Here is a 16119-nt window from a genome sequence, read left to right on the forward strand (position 1 = left end):
TACGCTAATTTGTGGGAAATGACATATTTGTCCTTTTTTTTTACTTGGGACAACCCCGGTAGTGTAAATACTAAAGAGTCTAAATACACCAGAGGGGGCTGTCCCGAGTAAACAAAAAGGGGGCAAATATGTCACTTCCCATTAAAAAAAGGGGGAAAATATTTACGTTATGGCTTTAAAGGCTGGTATTTATCCAAAAGTATGCGGGGCCAGTCATAAGATGATCCAAACCGTTCATTTGTTGGCCCACAACGTAAATAGACCGTAGACCGAAAATCATTCCCATGGGATGATCCTAACACTCTGGCCTGTTACATTGTGGAAACCTCGATAGATGGGAGGGTTAGGATCATCCTATTGAGATGATTTATGGGGTATAAACCTAGTTAAGTTGAGGCCCAAAAAATTAGCGGTTGGGATCATCTTTATTAAGTGGGCCCATGTACCTTTTGAGAGACATGCACTTTAGGGCCACACACCCTATGAAATTTTGCATTTACTAGTGGGTATGATTTTGGTAATTCCACCGGGAGAGATAGATGGGCCCACCGTACTTTTTTGAGAGACATGCACTTTAGGGCGTAACGCCATATAAAATTTCGCATTTACTAGTAGGTATAATTTTGGTAATTCCTGAGGAGAGAAAGAGAGGTGGGTAAGTATGGGTTTAAAAATCACAGAATCCTTCAACGTGAAATGAATATTTAAAATCGAAGGGAAGCTAATAAAACCCTTTTACCAAGATGAAGGCAGAGAAACAAACTGATGTGATGGCTAACAAAACCAATGGATCTGATCACCATACACTTATAGCGAGCCATGTTCGATTGCCCATTGGTTGATCATATCAATCGTCTCTACCTATCATTTGGCCGCACAAGGTAACTTTGTATGTGATGTAACCCGAGATCTTGCCCAGGATCTTGAAGATCCATATTACCAAAAACTCCCGAAAGGCAAATTCGGAAACCAAGATTTGAACACGTTGCTGCTTCCCATCTAGGCTTTTATATCTTCCCATTGCAAAAGACTTTTTTATAGTTGCTTTTTGTAGGTTGCCATCTTACCTTTTCGAATCAAACATTCAACCTAGCTATTGTGTTTTTTTGGGCATCTTTAGTAAATGTAATAAGAGACTAAGGAAAGTGAGGATTCTGTTGAGAGAAGTAGAATAAAAGTTACACTCACGGTTCACAAAGGGATACGTGAGATTTGATAAACAAAAAGTGTTCTTGTTTTGTCTTCTTGTTGTTTACTTAGTCTTGGTTTGTTGATCTTAGTGTTTGGCTGCGCTTGTACGATCTTTAGACTGCCTAATCCGTTATTAGATGATCATTAGAGGAAATCTAAACTCAAGAGAGCCCTTGCAAAAAAAGGTGAAAGGGCTGTCTTTTTTGCAAGGGCTCCCTTCAGTCTAGAATTCCTCTTATCGTTATTATAAATTTAGGAATACTAAACTCAGGGGTGCCCTTGCAAAAATTGGATGAAAGGGCGCCCCAATTGGTTACACGTCACCAAAGTGCCATTAATTTGGTTTGACTTTTATGTTAATGCACTTTGGTGAGGGCAACCAATGGGGGCGCCCTTTCATTCCATTTTTTGCAAGCGCGTCCTTGATTTTAGCATCCCTCTTATAGCTTTCAACTTGTCACACTTTTAACAGTGTATCCCATGGCTAAAAGAGGAAGCCCTTCAGAGTTTGTCATACCCTAGGCTAAATACAATAAAGAAATGTGTACCCAAGTGTCACGCGTTTCAGGATGTACTTTAATTGTATGCTTATGTTAAATAGAGCATCCTTGCATTCTTAGAGATTAGGAATTCCGAATTTGTATCATTCTATACCAAACTCCCCTCATCAAACACTCCACTGTACAATTAAAAAAATAAGCACCCCATTACATCATCTCATTCTAACTGTAACTTTGAGTTTGCTTACAGTAGAGGCGTGAATAGGATTTAAGAGAGAGGAGGAAGAGGGCAGGGGCTAAGGTTGGTGGTAATGTCGCTGGCTTCATGTTACATATCACCCGGAATCAAAAAGATTGAAAAAAAAAAACTGCAGAAATTGAAATTGAGTGCTGCTATGGAGACTGAGAGTGGAACCTAACAGATAGCCTGTTAACACGTTAGAAATCTTTCCCTTTTGTTAGGATCCAATCTCGGTCCCCAACTCGGTTACCATATCATTATTCATTGAAATTAAGATTGAGGTAAAGATTATATGTCACGACAATGACAACATAAGAAGATGTATAAATCTGACTATTCTAAATTAACCGATCAAATATTTCAAGGGAAATTATATCAGCACAACCATATTTTGATATTTTTCACATACCACCTACTCTTTTAGTATTTAAAGAGCTGTCAAAATGTTATTACATTTCCCAAAAAGCTCTCATGATCCAACTAGGGAAGAAAAGACTGCTGGTTTTGTGCATAAATCAAAATATGGTTGTGCTGATAACATTTCCCTATCTCAATTTTCAGTTTCATCTTAGCAATTAAAAAAAATCAAAGTAACTAAGAGCAGTGTACGAAGCAGGTAATACCCCTATGCAGCACAATTATTTGCAAGCATCGGCCAATACACATATACACATAAGTCACAAATCAATCATAAAAGTAGTCTTATGACATCATAAAAACCTAACCTATGAAAGAGGTATTATGAAAAACCTTGAATTCCACACGAACACCATGAAGATCAGTAATACCCACAGTCTCCCATACTCTTGAAATCACAGTGTAAACAGTAAGAGATTAAATCTAAATGAAAAAACTAAAGATACCTCGCGTAGCATTGGTTTTCCTCTTAATCGTCAAATTGCATGAAATTGACAATCCTAGCATTTGTTCTAATCGAAATACCATGAAAGAAAAAAGTCACATAAAACCGCAAAAGTTTAGAAATCATAAATAAAATGACATATTGGATCTCCACTCCTAATAAGTTTCTCCATTGAAAATGTAAAATACACATATGCTACTCCATAGCTCCAAATAAGCAAAGCAAAATACTAAATATTAATACTAATGCACCTTGAAAATTACATTTATAAAGGTCATAATGGACCACGAGTGACTCCTAATAAGTTTTCCCGCTTGAATGTAAATAGTAGTTTATAATATCTAATAAATGTGCTATGCTAATTAATACAAAGCTAAGATAGGCCAATATCATAAAGAATCTCTAACAAAACTAAGCCCTGCCTACATCCCAAAATACATTCGATTCTGTAAATTACTGTAGACACCCCATTTTGACTAAGCCCTAAACCTTCCCGGCTCGTGCCAAATCTATCTGAATCTCAGCATTAGGGTCCCAAACTTCGTCCTAGGCTAGATTAGGGTCTCTTCTAACCCCTTGCAGAATTTCATCGAGATCGAGACTCGTTTGCCCAGTAATCGGGCTGAGAGAGAGTGTATAGTGCAATGAAGGGTGGCCCACTAAATTTTCATTTTCCCCTAAAATCCTTGTATTTTAGGAAAAATCCAAGTCAAATCAAGCCCCTAAATACCCATGAATACATTTTTAGAAGCCTTAAAATCTCAGAAATGCCCCGGCAGAGTTTCAGAAAAATCCGACAAAAAAATTTGGAAAAGACAAGTGGAGTTTGTACAGTTATCAAAGTGTGGGGGTGATTTAGCCCGATGGGGTCGCGCATTCGTGCGCCCATCAAGCAGTAGTGCCATTATCAACCCCCTTTTCTTTTCTATATATACGAAAAAAAACTGTAAAATTAAAAAAAAAAAAAGAAGGCGATATTCGTTTAGAGAGAGAGAGTCTGAGAGAAAGCTTAAAGAGAGAGAGTAGATCCGGCTCATCTTCGTCTTCTCCGGTCGAACTCCGGTCACGATTCCGGCTCAAAACTCCAGCTAAGATCATTTCCTATTCCTCCTTTTCCTCTTCTTCTTCTTTTTCTTCTTTTATGATCTCCATTTTCCCCAAATCTTAAACCCTAGCCTTTTTTCTTTTTTTTTCTCTTCTTCTCCGATCATTTTTTCCGGTGAAATCACCGGAGATCCGGTCAGTGTCTGTTTTCTTCAGCTATTAGTCTTCTCCTCTGATCTTCTTCTTCTTTTTCTATCTTCATCAAGCCTTAATTTGCTCTTTAAGAACCTTACCTTGATCATCTTTCACATCAGATCTGGTTTTCTCCCATATCAGATCCAACTTTTTCACCTTTTCCTTTTCTTCTCCGGCAAGCTTCGTTGAATTCCAGTGATCTTTTCCGGTTGAGAGCTACCTCCGATGATCTCATCACCTAGAGTTCGGTTAATCTCTGTTAGAAGCTATATCTTCATCATCTTTCTCTTTCTGAAACCCTAGAAATTCTAGAAATTTTAGATCTATTCATAGAAATCCTAAATCTTGCTTGAAGAACCATAGACCTAACCTTATCATCGTCGGATCTAAGGTTTTCCTCCATCAATTTCATAGGCCACGATCTCAGATCAAATTTGCTGGAATTTCAACAAACTTCGGAAAGAAAATCAAATATTACAAAGGGACGGTGACCAAATTTTGAGGTAAAGGTGAGGAAATTCAACGAAAAGGTAATATTCTTATCTTTTTCCTATCCGATTTTGAGATTGGATCATTTCTTTTTACAGAATGATAGTAGATACAGGAAATATACCTTCGATGTTGTTTATTTTAGAAGTTGCTCTTGGATCAGGTCTTAATAGTAGATTTTTTTTTTTTTGGTAAGGTTGTCCAATAATGTTTGGATTGTCAATTTTTTTAGAATGCTTGTTACTTGTGTGATTTCTCATCCTTTGCCAAAGTTTGATATCTTGTTTCATAGAGTTTAGAAGTAGGAATCAGGTTATATCCATAGCCATGATTTGAACCTTAAAAATCAGTTCATGAAAAATTAAAGGCCGTTGATATTCCCACTGCATTTTCTTTTATCATATGGTGTTCTGGAATTGTTTGAACCAATCAAAAATCACAGAGCCCTTTACAACTTTTCAGGTCAAACTTTGTATGAGCAGTAACAATTAAACTCCCAAGTGTTTCATATTGAATATAAATTCTTGTGTGAATGTAATGAGCATAGACATATGAAAGAGTATTAGTATTTGTGAACTTATTTACTGTATGGTATAGGGAGTCCTTGTCCCCAAGAATTATATATGGCCTGTAAACTCTGCTATGTACCTACAGCCCCACACTTTTGTTGTCTTGGACGGTCATAAAGAAGGGCTGGACATTTTTGCAGCAGATTTCATCAATGATGCTGTACCTCTTAGCTACAATTACAGTTATGATTCAATAGCTGAGTATTTATCGTACATTGACAATGGTGACTTTTCTATTGATGGCGTTCTGTCAGTTTTTCCTATAACTCCATCAGAGACCATTGGTTACTTTCATCATATAAACCAAAATGGCTCTGAAAATGAAAAATCAGTAATTATTTCCCACGATGGAGCAAGTGGAATCTACCCCAGATGTACTGATCTGTCTTACCAGAAAGCTGTTGATGATGGTGCAAATATTATTGATTGTTCTGTTCAATTAACAGAAGATAAAATCCCCATATGCTTAGGCTCTATAGATCTTATAGCTAGTACAACAGTTGTGCAGACACCCTACAGTTCTCTTTTAGCTAATATTCCAGAGATTCAGGGAACTTCTAGAATTTTCACCTTCAATCTCACTTGGAGTGAGATTCAGTCTCAGTTGAAGCCGGCAATTTCAAACCCATTCTTGAACAAGTAAGCCTATTACTGGGATCTTGATCAACATAGAGAATGCAGCGTACCTCGCACAGAAGTAAGGCATTAGCATAGTTGATACTGTCATCAACACCTTGAATGCTTCTGGTTATGCCAACCAAACAAGCCTGGAAGTCACAATACAATCTACCAACAGCTCTGTTCTGACCAAGTTCAGGCAGCAAACCCACTACAAGCTTATGTACAAGATTGATGAGACAATTAGAGATGCCCTTAACTCATCTATCAATGATATCAAGAAGTTTGCAGATTCTGTTGCAATTGGGAAGGATTCTATATTTCCTCATAATGATGCTAAGTTCATAACTAGAGCTACTGACCTGGTGCAAAAGTTACAATCATTTAACCTATCTGTTTATGCACATCTATTTATGAGTGAGTTTGTATCTCAAGCTTGGGATTTTTCTCGGACCTAACTGTGGAGATCAACTGATTTTTCCAAGGAGCTGGGGTAGATGGAGTTATCACTGATTTCCCTGGGACTGCCAGATCGTACAGAAGCAATACTTGTTTAAAGTTGGGCAGTAATATGCCAACTTATATGCTTCCTGTTCAACCTGGAGGTCTAATTTAGCTACTTTATGCTATTACACCAGCCGCCGCACCTTTCCCATCCCTCACAGCATCCAATGTAATAGAGCCACATTTGCCTCCCGTTTCGGAACGAGCAAAACTCTACTGGCGGAAGTGTGTCGGAGCCCACCTCCAATGTCGCTCCTCAAACACCTCCAAATGGAGCATCACCAAGTGGACGGCCCCATACTACTGCGTACACCTTCATCTCTCTGGCAATGCTCCTTGTATCTCTCCTCCTTTCAGGTATCTTAGATTGTAAAAACCTATTCATTGCCGAGGGCGATGAAGGCGCTAGCCTAAGCCCATCTTTAGAAGGATTTACCCGATCGTGATAGTCCCCCCTTCTTTCTTCTTTTCTTTCTATAAACTTGCATAGTCTTTAGAAACCTTTAGAATTTGTCCTTTCATTGCAAGGGCGATGAAGGAGTTATCCCAAGCCCATCTTTTAGGGTGATGTAAATATCATTTAATGTGTTTCTATAATCTGTTGGAAATTTAATATTCCTCTTTCATCTTATAGTTTTGAGTTAGATTCTGAAGATAAATGGATTATTCAGGTGTGATTATCTCAAAGCTTATTATTTAAATAAATTGTTAATAGGAAGAAGGAGATCAGATGACTACTCTATTCGATATCATCGACATGAGTACTGTCTGATCTCAAGGCGGGATTAGAAATATTATCATGTGTATTTGATATCAGATGATTACTTTGGCATCATCTGATTTCATTGGAGTCCCCGTATTGGGGTTTGTGGTTGGTTTTGAAGTGTTTGATATTATTTTTACTTTATTAGGCTATCCAGCGGCTGGTCTGGACTAATTAATATTGTTTATCATTCTATAATTGCTATAGATCGTGTATTGTTTTATTGAAAATTTTTCTTTGTTTAGTACTTGATTTATTTTTTGGAATTTGTGATTATCTGGTAGACTTTCCTTCTTTCTTTGATAGACTAACACAGTCTTTTAGAGTTTTGTTAAATTCTTTAGATACTAGAATTCCCTCTCGTTGCAAGGGTGATGAAGGCGCTAGCCTAAGCCCATCCTTAGGGGATTCGCTTAGTCCAAGTAGTACTCCTCTCATTTATTTAAAGACTTGTCCAAGTCTTTATGGTGTGTATCCCCTAGAAATTAGAAATCCTTTCATTGCAAGGGCAATGAAAGAGTTCTCTAGAGCCCTCTCAGGGAGACAGGCTATGTCTCAGACAGAGAAAGTTGTATCCTTTAGAGACAAGCTTTGTCTCATTAGTGAGTCTATCCTTAGGAGACATGCCATGTCTCATCAGCACCTCTCTTGGAGCTCATCTTCTTGTTTAGGAGTCTCACCCAATCTCATTTTTCTTTCTAAACCTCATCTTTGTGCGTTTTTTGGTTTTGGGAGAACACCTTGCTCGGCTTGGCAACATACCCCTTACTCTTATGGGTATTGGGTTGCACATTTGTTGCACCCTAGGGCTAGGAAGCTATCCGGCCTGGCTGGGTGTTTTTACCTTTGCTAAATATGCACAAGGTCTCTTTTTCCTTGTTAACATTTTTCTCTATCCTACCTATGTGTCTAATAGACTTACCCAGTCTCATTCTTTTACTAAACCCCCTCTTTGTGCATCATTTGGTTTTGGGAAAACATCCTACTCGGCTTGGCAACATACCCCTTACCCTTATGGGTATTGGGTTGCACATTTATTGCACCCTAGGGCTAGGTAGCTGTCCGGCCCGGCTGGATGTTTTACCTTTGCCAAATATGCGCAAGGTATCTTTTTCCTTGTTAATTGTGAGCTTTATCTCAGCTTGATAGTCTCACTAGCACCCTTCTTTATCTCATTTTCTTTTAGGAGACAGGCTTTGTCTCATTAGCACCTCCTTCTTAGAATCCTATTTTCAGAGTCAGTCCTTAGCCTAGGAGTCTGTCCTTAGCTAGAGAGTCTGTCTTTCTTTCAGGATTCAGTCCTATCATCATGTGGGTTAGGATTTTATCCAACCTCTCATCAAATCTTGTGTTTTTTCTATCCGCTCTTGTAAGGTATAGGATGCTGTCCAACCCTTGCAGAGTTGTTATTCTGTTCATTCCCCCCGCAAAGCATAGGATGCTGTCCAACCTTTGCGGGATTTCAAGAGTATGTCCTTCCCTTATGATGATAGGATTCAGTCCTCTCGTGTCAAAAACATCTAAAAAATCAAAAATCTCAAAAATCTTGAGTCATTAGGAGAGTAGTTAGGAATTCTATTTCCGAACTACGTTGGCTTGATCCTCTTCCACGAGGTACGTAGTGCAGCTTGGGATCCACATCCCAGGTCCAGCCAAACCTTTAAAAATAAAAATTTCGAACCTTCAAAAATACAAAAACTTCTTCAAAACCTTTTTCAAAAAGATCTTCCCATAGAGTTAGGAGTCCGTCCTAGTTTGTTTGGGGTGTTTTAGAGTTAGGAGTCTGTCCTGATTTGTATTGATATGGTATGTCCTGTCGTGTGAGTGTCCCTAGAGTTAGTAGGCTTCAAGTCGATCGGTTAGACATTTAGTCGAACCGATGGCTAGACTAGGAAGCATATAGTTAGCCCATGGTTTTCCTTAGATTGCACAGCCTAGTTACACATGGGATGTAGGACCCACCTGCATTAGCTTAAGGCTAATCAACTTACATTAGTTAGGGCATATAGAGAGTCCTGAAAATTACAATTCACTTGAATTTAAGCAATCATACAAAAAAGCTTTAAAAAATCAGTTGAGTCTAATGGATCGAGTCTATGATAGCGGTTCTAGATGGTTAGGCATAGTAGTTTGGAATAGGGCATCGAACTACGTTGACTCCGATTCTTCCCGAGGCCGGGATACGTAGAGCAGCTGGGATGGACGGCCATCTTGGTCCGAGTCAGGTCGTATTAGAGTTAGGACTCATTTTGTCCAGTCAGGTATAGAGTTGATTTGTGTTGTATGTTTTTGCTGTGTTTTCTTACTTTCATGTACAGATCCTATACATTTAGCTGTGACATGCATGTGTTTGCACACCAGAATTTAGACACCCATTAGGCATGTCACTTATAACCTAGTTTTGCTTAGGTGACACATCTTTCATTTATTTTGTATATGTGTTTAATTTTCATCTCTGAGACATGCATGATTAGGTAGACGTCTTCTCAGAGATATATGTTCCCATTTCATATGACTTTCGCTCAAAACTCTTCAAAATCAATAACAAATGGCATAAGAGACCAGGTGCTTGCACTTGGGCGGATGAGGTGCTCTTCAGATCTTCCGAATTCGTAACCAGGCACGAACCCTCTTTTATAATCTCTGGTTATCCGTTGCAACAGAGCATAGTATGGGATCCTTGGCCCACTTCCTTGGATGGCGACTCTTCTTTGTTTAAGGTACGCCTTGAATCTGGGCTAGTCCCCGAATCGAGAGGTATCTCACCTTTTATATCGCCACTCATGCTGTGAGAGGCACTTCTTTCGAGAGTTCCTTGGTAGAGCTCTCCATTCACGTGGATGATCCATAGAGACTGTTAGCGCGTGGGGGCACGTCCCTCACCGCCGCCTCTCGCCCGGATCGGGGTCCACAATTACTACGCAACTATAACCAACCAAATTCATGTTTTTAAGATAAAAAAAATTCAAGAAAAATGAATCATGGTGAGTTGACCACAATAAAAAAAAACGTTCACATTGGAATCTCGCAAGTCGCAAAGACACAGAACGGATGCGTCTTGAAAATGCAATCATTAATCCTAATCAAATGTCCACACAGAAAGGGGCCTTCGATTTATTGTAATATCTTTCTAAATTATCCGAAGTTGTGTCATTTCCCTCTAAATCATGGAAAGAAAAAAATTTCCATCAGAGATGTCTTTCTTTCAATCAAGAGAATGCAATAAAGAAAAATAAGAAATTCATATGGATCCAAACCAAGATGAGCTACTGCTAATCTGCTATATGCATAAATCCGATAAAATCTAGAAATTTTCTCGAGGTTCTAAAAAATTATAGAGATATCTTCACATTTTATTTTTATGGTAAAAATAGGGAAATGATATATCCGCCCATTTTGATCACCAGGAACACCCCCTGTCAGTGTATCAATGACTAAAGAGGGGTTGTTGTACTTATGTCAGAAGAATTCAATACCCCTGATTGCCACACACTGACAGGGCGTGTTCCTGGTGATCAAAAGCAGCGGATATATCACTTCCCTAAAAATATTGTGATAATTTTTCCATATTACTTGTTGTCTTTATTTTATTCATAGATTTTATATTTTTCATATTTTTAAATATTTCATTTTTTTAGTTTTTTTTCAATATAAATCTGAAAATAACAAAAAAAATTAAAACGTCTCAAGATACATTCTTCCAGATAAATTTTCCCAAAAAAATAATATTTGTGACTTAAGAGGTATTTGCGCTAGACACTAGGCTAGACTACTAGTAGGGCTGGCAACGGGGCGGGGCGGGGCCGGATGTTGGGGTCCCCTACTACTTCCCCTCTACGGGGAATTTCCCCCCTCCCCACTGCGGGGATGGTGGGGAATCCCCCTCCCCTCCCCAAGGGGAATATCTAATCCCCATCCCCGCCCCGCATCCTTCGGGGACAATCACTACAAGCATGTTGCGGCTTGGCCGTTGCATGTGAGAGTAGCCACACAACCCACATAGGCTAAGATTTTGTCTTATTCATTTTATTAACCTGGGGACAAAGGTGGTTGCTCTCAAATTCATTTAATTGATCACTAGTCCCTAGCAGATTCCTAATTCCCAATCCCACTTGCCAAAAAGTACTGTATGTGCCACACCATAGGAAGATCCAAACCGTCCATTTGATGGACACACCATACTACCATAGGCATATGATGATCCAAACCTTCCACTTGATGGGCACATTGCAGGATGATCCAAACTGTCCATTTGATGGGCTACAACGTAAATAGGTTGTGGCCCAAAAATCATTTCCATAGGATAATCCCAACCCTCTGATCTATAGAGGAATCGCATATTATGGTACCTTCTATAGATCGGAGGGTTGCAATCATCCTATGGAAATGATTTTTGGGCCGCAATCTATTTACGTTGTGGCCCATCAAATGGACGGTTTGGATGATCTATGGTGTGGCCTGTAAAGTACTTTTAAATTGTAGCCTATCAAATGGACGGTTTGGATCATCCTATGGCGTAGCCCATACATTACTTTTTGAAAAATAATGGACTATACGAGCGCACACCATATAAAATCTCATCACTCATCAGAGAGATGTTGCCTTTATTTGGGGGAGGGAGATTTTCAAAGAATTTAATGTTGATGGTTCGAGGGAGAGATTTTAGGGATTTCTAAGGGTAATATACTAATATAATGAGGGACAATGCCCAATGGATTATGAGTAAAAGAAAACATAAAAAGCTATGTCAGGGACAAAACTGTACTAATAGAAATTATGAAAATTTTGGAGAATCTTGTAGATATGTTTTGATCCAAGGGGTTTCTAGTAGTTTTCCCAAAAAAAAAAAAAAAAAACACTTAAAAAAATACAAGAAAAAATGGCATTAATGCGGGGCGGGGCCAACTCCATCCCCTTCCCCGCACCGGAGAATTTTTTAAATCCCCTTCCCCTTCCCCACTCAAATTGGGGAATCCCCTCCCCAAGCGGGGCGGGGCGGGGCGGATCCCCGCTTTTCCGGGTGAAATTGCTAGCCCTAGGCTAGAGGCCTCTTGATGCATGGCACCCCTCTAGATTGTGCAGATCAACAGCCAAGGCCGTTAACGAACTGCTCATGACCATTAGATCAACACTCAGACAATCCAGATCGTTGATCCTACTAAAGTCATGGCGGAGGAATACTTTTCAAACACGCCAACAACCTTAGATTGATCAAAGGTCGGAAATGATTCATAATCGACAGTCCAAAATCACTTCATCTTATGATTTAGTTATTTTAAGGGAATTTTCCTAAATTGTAATTTACCATTCAAAAAAAATTCTAAATTGTAATTTCCTCTTTCTTTTTGGGCATTTCAATTAAGTAGGAATTTTGGTTTTACGAGGAAAGACCGAAATATAGGTTGGATGTGGAAGTGATCTCCAAGTAATAGTCAATGAAGGATTATTGCCCTAAGTTGGAAACTTGACGTAAGGTTGTGTTTGAGTAGAAGTAGGAGAAAGTACGTAAATAAAATCTATTTGCCTCGATTGCATTTGCTCTATTTGGTTGCCACCCAGCACACAGCTTTTTTCGAAGTCAGCTAGAAGCCTAGAACACAACCAGTCCCTATCAAATCGGAAGAAAACCATATAGTTCTTTTGCATATAATCTACTATACATTGAAATTTAGTTTATAAAACTTACTTTTTAGTCCAGATATAGCTGCAGTCCGTTAATTCCAGATATTGGATGTCATCAACAACATGATCAATATACCTATTTGTATACTGTTTTGCCTAACCTTTGCTGATCGTCCAAATACCAGTTGAGTTGAGGGCTTGGGCAACCGAGATTCTCCCCTTCCGCCGCTCTTGAGCACATCGCTTGTACGGTCCACGGCTAAAGGAAGAATCGAGAGCTGGTGCCCGGTTCCTCGGAGCTTCTGAGCGTGCCATAAACCGTTCGCTGTCAGCTGTCTGAGCAACGCGTTGAGTCGGTAAACATAGGGCTTTTGCCCCAGATCGGTAGACGAGAGGACCTTGACACAAGCTTTGGAAAGCGATTGTGAAAGAAGATTCTAGCCTTCCTTCCAGCAGCAAAGATTGTTTTGAAAGCTTCGGTAGGCACTCTTGATCATGTTGTTAAAAGGATGACTTAGCTGCTAATAGTGAAACCCAACATTTTTAATATATTTTTATTTTCTAAGCTTGAAATCTCGGGTTGGGTTGGGTTGGGTTGGGTTGAACTTGGGTCGGGTTCGGGTTGGAACTCGAGTTCGGGTTGAGTAAATGGTTGCTCGGGTTGAGTCGGGTTGGCCTCAGCCCGACCCGAGTTGCACCCCTATCTGCAACCCATTCAGGAGTTAGCCTTTCAATTTAACAATCTGGTTCAATAATGATCTGCACCAATCATATGGTATCAATAGTATATATGCTAAATTATTGCATATCGTGGATTCATTATTTAAATAACAGTTTTATGCACAATCCAAATAATGAAAATGCTGAAAAGAAAATCACTTTCATGCTCATTCCTTGGCCGTGTTTGATTGCACAAACTTTTGGCATCCATTGGAATTTTGATAAAAAAGTAAAACCGATTCCTCGATTGGTTGCCAATATCGCAATGAACTTCCACGAGACTCCCTAACATGTCTCTGACACAATTATTGCTTGTCTGCTTATGTAGATTCGTGTTCCCCCTTCTCACTTTCTAACCAAATTCTACCAAAAAGGGAGAATTTTGGTTGAATCTTGGAATTGGTGCTCCTCTCTCTCTCTCTAATCTCTATATTGGTAATGACACCCCTACTTATTCCCTTACTCATAGTCTGTCACTCAACCAAACACTACTTACGGCTATTCCACTATCCCAAGCCCTTGATCCACCAAGCCTCTCTAAGGCTCCACCAAACTGTTGAATTTTGTTCCACACTACCAATTATCTCACTCTCCCATACGTGGCTCTCTATGCCCCCCCGCTATCTATCCCCTCTCCCCAACCCCTGAAAGTCATCTTTTAATAGAGGAAAAGCACTTTCATAATCTTTCATAAAAGGCATTGGTTGGTCCTGACTTTTATATCTAATTGACGCAATCTGACTGTGATCCCAACTTCATCTGATGAGCTAGACCCTTGATCCACCAAGCCCATGGTTTTAAAACTCCAATGTTTTATCTTGGACTCCTCCGAGTCAAATATTGAGGAAAAGAAAATCACATTCACAATCCTTCCTATTGGGCCTGACTTTTCCATCTCACCAACGTGGCCCGACAGTGATCCCAACATCAAGCAACTTCATCAGACGAGCTATGCCCTTGATCCACCAAGCCCATAGTTTTAGAACTCCTATGTTTTAGCTTGGACTCCTCCGAGTCAACTCCCTTGTACCCAGGCGATGTTCCACGTTTTTTATGTTGCTTTCCGCATTTTGCCATGCATAGTCAATAAAAACTCCTTCCAATCTCCGAGTTATGACCACCCAAGCCCATAGTTTTAGAACTCCTATGTCTTAGCCTGGACTCCTCCGAGTCAACTCCCTTTTACGTGGGCAATGTTCCATGTTTTTGATGCTGTGTTCCACATTTTACGCCGCGTTTCGCATTTTGCCATGCATAGTCAATAAAAACTCCTTCGAATCTCTGAGTTATGACCACCCACGTTAATCAACTACTCAACCGCGTCAACCAGAGGGTTCAACTGCGTCACATCGGATCAACTAGGATTTTCCTCAAACGCATTTTGAAACACCAACCAAGCCTCGTTTCAAGGCGAACTTGATTTTTGTTCAAGATGATCAACGGTCTCGATCTCACTTAAGTGGCCCTCTGTCCCCATCTCGCCTTGGTAGCCATTCACTTCTAAACTGGCTCCTCCCAAAATTGTGGGTCCCATCTCAACTGTTTATGCTTTTGCTTGGAAGTTAGGGTTATTTCGGTCATTTGAGCTTTTTATTAAAGAAATATAGCCGTTAGTTTCGAGGTGATTTTAAAGTCTTCGTCGAGTTCAAAGATCCCCAACAAAGAAGAGGTAGAAGTAACATAAGTTTCTTCGAGAACGACGTTTTATGGATGCTCAAAATTGTGAGATTCCTTCCAAGTTTGGATTTTTTTTGGGCGCTGTTAACCCCCCCCTTTTCACGGCTGGCTAACGTTAAACGTTAGGCTTTAACGTATACGTGACGTTTCCCACCACTTGACCGGTCTCCCTCTCTCCACACACAGAAATAAACCGTTGGTGGGCTCAATAGAAACCATTGGTGGAATGGTGGGGACATCTTTGAACAACGTAGGCCCCACCCATACCACACCATAGGATAATCCAAACCGTCCATTTGATGGGCCATAAACGTAAATAGGTTGCATCCCAAAATATCATTTCCATAGGCTGATCTTAGCCCTCCAATCTAAATAGAAACTACATCTTATGCAACCTCTATAAATTGTAGGGTTTTGATCATCCTATGGAAATGATTTTTGGGGCACAGCCTATTTACATTGTGGCCCATCAGATGAATGGTTTGGATCATCCTATGGAGTCGGTCGTAAAGTAACATTAAGGCCCGTCCACAACATAGGACGATCCAAGCCGTCCATGTTTTGGATAATCCTATGGAGTTAGTCGTACAGTAACATTAAGGCCCAATCGTAGGCCCCACCGATATTTTTTCAAATTGAAGCGTACCATCCTCAACATAGGATGATCCAAGCCGTCCATGGTTTGGATCATCCTATGGTGTGGTTCGTATTGAGTCCCAATTTAGGCCCCACCTTATTTTTGAAAATGAAGTGTACCGTCCAGACCATAGGATGATCCGAGCCGTCCATATGATGGGCCATAACGTAAATGAGTTGTGCCCCAAAATCAATCATTTGCATAGGATATCACAACCCTCCAATCTATAGAGGTTTCAATAATAAGCAATTTCTCTTTATATCTGAGGGCTAGGATCATCATATGGAAACGGTTTTTTGGGACACAACCTATTTACGATGTGGCCTATGAAATGGACCGCTTGGATCATCCTATGGTCTGGACGGTACTCTTTCATAGTGGTTGGATTTGAGCACCAAGGAGGAGAATTTTGGGGCGCCCATCAACTGTTCCTGTTGTTTGAGAGAGAGAGAGAGAGAGAGAGAGGAAACGTGAACTAAACGGTTTA

At 39.9% G+C, this 16119-nt stretch overlaps 1 pseudogene; it reads left to right on the top strand.

The window, feature by feature from the left end:
• The first annotated feature begins 169 nt into the window (after positions 1–169).
• LOC143892098 (glycerophosphodiester phosphodiesterase GDPDL4 pseudogene) lies at positions 170–6586 on the top strand (annotated as a pseudogene).
• The last annotated feature ends 9533 nt before the right edge of the window (positions 6587–16119 follow it).

This window comes from Tasmannia lanceolata, unplaced genomic scaffold, assembly GCF_043159265.1.
Source record: "Tasmannia lanceolata isolate RefF3 unplaced genomic scaffold, GAP_Taslan_0.1 ptg000015l, whole genome shotgun sequence".
Taxonomy (NCBI): Eukaryota; Viridiplantae; Streptophyta; class Magnoliopsida; order Canellales; family Winteraceae; genus Tasmannia; species Tasmannia lanceolata.